We start from the raw sequence: 8469 nt of genomic DNA on the forward strand, positions 1-8469 counted from the left end.
CTACGCTGAGTGAAGAGTAGAAGAAACACTTTCGAGCCAGGTAACGAAGTTTGGGGCAGGAAAAAGAGAAGAAAGAGTGCCTGGAAGCCAGGGCCATGGTCATGTTGTTGCTTCTGCCCCACTTCCGGCCACGCTGCAGAAGTAGACGGACAGATCATAAAAGCCATGGTGGGGGGTGGGGGGTTATACCTCACTTCCCAGGGTGGATAGCCTGCCTTTCCGGCCAGTGTGCGTGGCAAGTAGCAATGGTCGAAGCATATTTCTAGGTAAACCAAACTGATGGTGGCCTCGCGGAATACACACTGCAACTTGGCGCACGAAAGATCCAAGAGCCTCCCGCATACCAGAAGAATGTCGATCCGTTCAGCAGAGCTGGGAAGGAGCCTAAGGTTTGGGATGGAGGGATGCTGTCGGTAAATGCAACACGTATCACAGGAGCCACAGACAGCGGCGAGCCATGGACATCAGCAGCGGATGAGGGGCACATCGCTTGCGGGGACTTATGCCCCAGGGGAGGCTGGACCCCTAGTCCTTCCGACTCCTGGATAATGCATAACTTCGCGGGCTTTCCTGCGAAAGTCTGCGGGAGAGCAAGACGTAAAGAGGAGTTCTGGAATTGAGTGTAAATTTACCACGTGTATACCGGGGGAAAGAAACAATCTATAATTGCCTGAATTGGAAAATTATGTTTCCTGCCCCAAGCAAAACGGAGGCCTGAAGGCCAAGTCAAGTTCTCTCTGAAGTTGCTAACTTTGCACTTAACACGGGCTTATGGGCTTTAAAATGCATTATACAGAAAATAAATGGAATAGCATAGGTAGTGAGAAGAAATAAAACACATGCACACATTACTGGAATGCAGCAAAGGCACATAACTTTAAAGGTCACTGTTAAGGCTACATACAGTTTATTCCTTCCTTTCTTTGGTATCCTTGGTGCTAAATGAGTAGAGCCCTGAGAATAGATGCACATGTAGAGATATCTTTTTAAAGGGTTCAAGAATGTTCCTTCAAAGTTGTCAAATGATCCTTCACAGAAGACAAACGTGGGGGATGATAATGCAGAAGAATACTCATGTCGAGATGTTAAAAATAAGTTGGAAGTTTCTGGTAACAGTCAACTGAGTAATTCAGACCTGGGACAACTGTTAAAAGCATTTATTTGAAGACAAAGGGAGGGGTGCCTGTGTGGCTCAGTCAGTTAAGCGTCTGACTTTTGGTTTTCGCTCAGGTCATGATCTCTCAGTGCTTGAGTTCGAGCCCCGCATGGGCTCAGCTCTGGCACTGCAGAGCCTGCTTGGGACTCTCTCTCTCTGTCCCTCCCCCACTGGTGCGTCTCTGTCCCTCTCAGAGAGAGAGAGAGAGAGAGAGACAAAGAGAGCTAAAAATGCATCGAAGACTTACAGGTCCAAGAAAAAGAAGCCCAGAGAACTATACCTGGCATTTTAGATGTTTATACCCTAGCAACATCTGCTCATTCCAGGCCAAAAACCTCCAAACAATTGTAGAAATTGTAAAAATTGTAATTTAGCTTACCAAAAGGAAGTATCTCTGATAAACCTTGATCCTCAGGCTTTGGATTAAAACCTCCAAGTTCTGTACCCTGACTACAATCAAACTAGAAATTGATCATCCTTTCAGAAACTGTAGCCCACCTTTTGATCATGTGAATTCCTCATGTACAAAGATGATTTGGGAATACTGATGCCCTAACCACCTGTCAGAAGCAAAAGTAAATCTTCTCTGAAGGAAAATCAAGTCATCCAAGATGCTAGAAATAGTGCTAACATTTTGCAATGTTTCAAGATAGGTCAGTATACAAAAATAACTTCTGTGTTTGTATACTATACTCAGATAATTGCAAAATGATATTTTAAATATACCATTTACACTATTATAAACAATATATAATAATATAATATTGAAGAATACAGATAAATATGCTCAGGTTCAAAGACAGTATTATTAAGATATCCCCTCTTCAAATTTACCTATATATTCAAAGAAATGCCAATCAAAATTCCACTAGGCTTTTTTTTTTTCTGGAAATTATTATACTGATTCTAAAACATTTGTAGAATTACAATTAATTTGGAATTGACAAAATAATTTTGAAAAATGTCCGGGGACTTGCACTACCTAAGTGAAAGACTTAAATCGCATAGGTGCATTAATCAAGACAGTGTGGTGTTAGTATAAACAGATCTAGATCCATGGAATGATACAGAATCCAGAGATAGACTTCATCTATGCAGTCATTTGATCTTCAATCAGGTAAAAGATTGTGTTTTCCAAGGTGGATATGATTACAGAGAAAAGATGAACTTTGACCTTTACGTTACATCATACATAAAATTTAATTTGGAATGACTCCTAGACCCAAACCCCAAACCCAAAACCCTACAACTTCTAGATGACAACAGAGAAGAAATCCTTTGCGATGTTGGGGTAGGGAAAACGTCTTAGATGAGACAAAGCTTGAGCAACTATAAAGAAAATTTTGATAGCTTGAATACCATGAAAATTAAAATCATCTGCCTGTCAAATGACGCTTAAGATAGTGACAGACAAGCCATCAACCTGGGAAAAAATATTTACAACAAATACATCTGACAAAAGATGTTTCTCTGAACTATATAAAAACCACTCTGAAGCTAATAAGAAGAAAAGTAACCCAAGAAAATGTAAGCAAAAGACTTAAACAAATTCTTCACAAAAGAAGACATAAAAATGGCTAGTGAAACGGGTATAGGAAAAGGTGTTCAACATCATTAATCATCATGGAAATGAAAATCAAACCCACCACACACCTGTTAGGATGGCCATTAGCAAAAAGCCAAAAGATACCAAATGATGCAAAGACGTACAGAAAAGAGAATCTTTATGTACATTGTTGATGGGAATGTAAATTGGTACAGTCACTATAGAAAATCCTATGGAGGTTTCTGAAAAATTAAAAATATAATTACCATATAATCCAATAATCTCACAACTGGGTATATATCCAAAGGGAATAAAACAAAATAAATAAAATATCTCAAAGAGATATCTGCATTTGTATGTTCATTGCAACATGATTTACAGTAGCCAAGAAATGAAAACAACCCAAATGTCTGTCGGCGGATGGATGGATGATAAAGATCCAGGGGTGCCTGGGTGGCTCAGTCAGTTAAGCATCGAACTCTTGATTTCGGCTCAGGTCACAATCTCAAGGTTTGTGAGCTCAAGCCTCACATCGGGCTCTACACTAACAGTACAGAGCCTGCTTGAGATTCTCTCTCTCTCTCTCTCTCTCTCTCTCTCTCTTTCTCTACATTCTCCCTTTCCTCTCTCTCTCTCTCTCTCTCTCTCTCTCTCTCTCTCTCTCTGCCTCTCTCTCTCTCACTCTCTCTCAAAAATAAAATAAACATGTTATGGGGCACCTGAGTGGCTCAGTCAGTTAAGTGTCCAACTTTGGCTCAGGTCATGATCTCATGGTTTGTGAGTTTGAGCCCTGCATTAGGCTCTGTGCTGACAGCTCAGAGCCTGGAGCCTGCCTTGGATTCTGTGTCTCCCTCTCTCTCTGCTCCTGCCCTGTTCATGCTCTGTCTCTCTCTGTCTCTCAAAAATAAATAAATAAACATTAAAATGAAATAAAATAAACATTCTAAGAAAGATTATCTATCTATCTATCTATCTAGATGTATATATAGAAACATATGTTCATGTGCTAGCATCGTGTTTATGTATAATCATCATTATCTACATAATAATTCTATATGTACATAAAATTCAGCTCTAAAAGAGAAGGAAATTCTGCCATTTGCAAGAACGTGGAAACATGAATGAATCTGGAGGGCTTTATGCTAAAGGCAATTAGACAGAGAAAGACGAATACCGTATTATCTCATTTATCTGTAGAATCTAAAAAAGTCAAACTCATAGTAACAGAGAGTGGACTGGCCACCAAAGTAGACTTTGCCACCAGGGGGCGGGCAAAACGGGGAGATGTTGGTTAAAGGAATCAAAGTGTCAGTTATAAGATGAATAAGTTCTAGAGACCTAACGTACAGCATGGTGACTATGGTTAATAATGTATTCTTGAAATTTGCTAAGAAAGTAGATATCAAGCATTCTCACCACACACATACGCAAAAGACAACTATGTGAAGTGATAGATATGTTACTTAGCTTGATTGTGGTAATCATTCCATTATGTATATGCATATCAAAATATCACAATGTACATCTTTTTTGTACGATTTTTGTCAACCATACCTCATCAAAGCTGAGGGAGAAAAGGAATAGCCAATGAGCCTCTGAAAAGATTTTCGGCATCATTAGTCACCAAAGAAATACAAGTTAAAGCAATCTGAGACACTGAATAGTAACTAGAGTAACAAATTAAAAGAGAAGCAATACTAAGTATTAGGAAATCTGTGGAATAACTGGAACTTTTCGACATTGCTGGCGAGAACAAAAATACCACAAGCACTTTACAAAAACAGCCCGGTGATTTCTTATAAAAGTAAAAATATACTTAAACTGTTAGGTATTAACAGTGTTACCTTACACTGTTAGGTATTCACTCAAGAGACAAGAAAACAAGAACGCCTAAATAGTGACAACCAGCCTACGAAAATCACCATATGAAGAGTACAAGGGTGGGGGGCACCTGGGTGGCTCACCTGGTTGAGTGTCCGACCCTTGACTTGGGCTCAGGTCATGATCTCAGTTTGTGGGGTCAAGCCCCGCGTTGGCCTCCGTGTTGGGTATGGAGCCTGCTTGGGATTCTCTCTCTCCCTCTGCCCCACCCCCGTGTGTGCTTTCTCTCTTTCTCAAAATAAATAAGTAAACTTAGAAAAAAAAGAGTAAAGGGGGGCAGAGGGGAGTCATGTGGTCATTTTAATACATGTGAAGAAGCATTTAGCAAAATTTACAACCTATTTATGATAATAACTTTTGAAGTAAGAATACGGTTTCCTTAATCTGATGAAGAGTAGCACAAAATCTGATGAAGAGCCAAAAGCTTTCCTGCTGAGACTGGGAAAGACAATAAGGTCTTGTCACATTCGTGTCAATGTTGTAGTATAGACCTAGCCGGTACCTTATGGCAAGTTCAGGAAACTACAACGTTGTAGTGTAGACCCCAGCTAGTACAATATGGCAAGTGTAGGAAACAAGGGTATGAAGATTAGTAAAAATGAAAAATGAATCTCATTATTATCAGTTGACACAATCAAATACATGGAAAATTGCAAGGGATTTAGATATAACTCATTAGAAGGGGTGCCTGGGTGGCTCGGTCGGTTAAGCATCCGACTTCGGCTCAGGTCATGATCTCACGGTCCGCGAGTTCGAGCCCCGCGTCGGGCTCTGTGCCGACAGCTCGGAGCCTGGAGCCTGTTTCAGATTCTGTGTCTCCCTCTCTCTCTGCCCCTCCCCTGTTCATGCTCTGTCTCTCTCTGTCTCAAAAATAAATAAACGTTAAAATTTAAAAAAAAGAAAAAAAGAAAAAAAAAAGAATTAACCAGTGGTTCAGCAAAGTTGCTTTGACTTAAGGTCAGTCTAAACATATTATATGTATATGCACCATTTATATGGAAGCAAAACAGAAACTTTGCCCTCCCCCACTGTCAATAAACATACATAATACATCTAATGGCCGAAAAGAAAAGAAAATGACTTTGTACCCTAAGATAAACAAAAAGGAACTGGGTCACTCTGTCCAGGTGTGGTTCTCAAAATAAATGCAACTTGGAGCTTCTCTCACAAATTGTTGACTCTCAATTAAAAAAAAAGAAATCTTTATTACTATCTTGTATAGTGCTGATATCTGAATGAATTTCACAATCTTTGTGGGTATGATAATTATATAAAAACATGGCTGTTTTCCAACTTGAATGGGCTGATGTAACCACTAAAACCTCTGCAATCTTGTGTTTTTCTCCTTTTAAATACTTGTTCTATTTCTTAGTTGGCAAGCCAGGCCTTCTAAAATCTGTCTCCTTACACCTTTTTGAAAGAAAATCCCCGATTTTCTTTTCTAATATCATTTCTTTCTGTGTTATCCATCCATATATGTCCAGAGAGATTCACCTACTGTAGTTGAAAATGGCAGTATGCCAAGGGAATCTTCCACTGGCCCCTCGCATCAAGCAAGCCTTTTCTTAGTGTTTAAGGTGATCTTCTGTAGTAATAGAGCTCTCTATCTCTTTCCCCCCATTCCTCTATTTTCTCCCTCTTATTCTACTTTGGTTCCAGATAATGCCCAGTTCTTGCTCCAGTCTAGTTCTGGTTCTGGGACTGATCTGTGCATGGCCAACTATGTCCCTGTTGATGTAAAGATGAAGACATTTGATTCAATGATCTGATCATCTGGCGATCACTAGCTTTTGTAAGCAATGTAAAAGAAGAATCTCAGCAAAGAGCTGTATGAATTACTCCTAAATATTGATTCTACAGGAAGTAGATTAATAGTTCCAGTCTTTTGTCAGCCAGTGTGCATTATCATTACAAAGTGACCCTTGTCAGACTGTACCAAGGGCTGTAACCAAGAATTGCAGGACACTTGACCTACAGAAGCCCATGTCTTTCTGGAGGCAGAGTGCCAAAATCAACACCAGACAAGAATCATTTACCCAGGACAAAATTGACTCGAATGAAAAAGTCTTTCTCCCTAATTTTTGCAAAGCTGATGTCTGAAGAAATACTATGTTTTCTGTGGATGTGATAATTATGTGAAAAAGTAGCTATTTTTCTACCATACACAGTCTGATGATAACCTTGCCTTTTTTTAAAAAAACACCTGCTGGGGGCGCCTGGGTGGCGCAGTCGGTTAAGCGTCCGACTTCAGCCAGGTCACGATCTCGCGGTCCGTGAGTTCGAGCCCCGCGTCAGGCTCTGGGCTGATGGCTCAGAGCCTGGAGCCTGTTTCTGATTCTGTGTCTCCCTCTCTCTCTGCCCCTCCCCCGTTCATGCTCTGTCTCTCTCTGTCCCCCCCCCAAAAAATAAAAACGTTGAAAAAAAAAAACCTGCTGGATTTTAGTTTTTAACTTGGCAAGCCAGTTCTCTGAATTTCTGACTTCTTACATTAATTGCAAGTAAATTTCTTTCAAAATTTTTTTTAACGTTTATTTATTTTTGAGACAGAGAGAGACAGAGCATGAACAAGGGAGGCGCAGAGAGAGAGGGAGACACAGAGTCTGAAACAGGCTCCAGGCTCTGAGCGGTCAGCACAGAGCCTGACACGGGGCTCGAACTCACAGACCGTGAGATCGTGACCTGAGCTGAAGTCGGACACTTAACCGACCAAGCCACCCAGGCTCCCCACAAGTAAATTTCTTTTAAAAAATTCTTCTGTCTCCCACTTTTTTCCCAACCAGAATAAACATAAAGTGAATTTTTTAAAGTATGCTATTTATAATAACATCAAAAACATCAAATCTTGGAATAAATATAATAAAAGCTGTATGAGACCTGTACGCAGAGAAAACTAGTTTTCTAACATGTTTCTGTTTAAAGATAAATTATGGAATGCATGAGTCAATGGACAGATATACCATGTGCAAAGATTAGGAACATTAATACTGTAAAAATGTCAATTCCCTTATTGTAAAGCCACAATAATTAATACAGGGATTAGTCAATGGGACAGAAGTAAGAACTTCTGCTTATCAAAACAGGTAAGGTAATAAAAAAAAAACCGCTCATAAAGCAGGAGATAATAATTATAACACAAGTTACTGAAGGAGGCTCTAATCTATAATACATAAATAATTTCTACAAATCTATACAGATAAGCGTTAACTTAGCAGGTCAGTGTTGTTCAAAATCTGAACAGTCCCAATAAAGGCTTGTCCTCAGGATTAGCCAGACACTGAGGCTTCGGAAAGTTCTGCCTACTAAGACTACTTTTGTAGACCTGAGGCCTTGGCCAGGTGGTATAAGTTTGATCAGATAGTTTGTATAAACAGTATGATTTACAGTGTTGCCTGTTTTCATCTGGGGGCTGGAGTCTGAGTGGCCAAGGTCACTCACGCAAGCACCTCATGCCTACAGTTTTTCACACATTTAAAAAAACATATTTTTATTCATTTTTGAGAGAGAGACAGAGCACAGGTGGGGGAGGGGCTGAGAGAAAGAGAGACACAGATTCTGAGGCAGGGTCCAGGCTCTGACCTGTCAGCACAGAGCCCGACGCGGGGCTCGAACTCGTGAACCACGAGATCATGACCTGAGCTGGAGTCAGATGCTTAACGGAGCCACCTAGGCGCCCCTTGATTTTCATACATTATTTTGGGGAGAATTAAATATAGCTCCATGTACCTCCACTGGGAGAAGACATCTGGAAACTTGCATCTGGTTTCTCCTCGGCCTCACCCTGGTGTCGTTACCTTTGCTGATAATAATCTGTATCCACGTGGGTCTAACTGTTTTTCTGGGGCCTGTGGGTCCTTCTGGTGAAACACTGAGCCTAAGCCGGGTCTTG

The sequence above is a fragment of the Leopardus geoffroyi genome, chromosome D2, assembly GCF_018350155.1.
Source record: "Leopardus geoffroyi isolate Oge1 chromosome D2, O.geoffroyi_Oge1_pat1.0, whole genome shotgun sequence".
In the NCBI taxonomy this organism is placed as follows: domain Eukaryota; kingdom Metazoa; phylum Chordata; class Mammalia; order Carnivora; family Felidae; genus Leopardus; species Leopardus geoffroyi.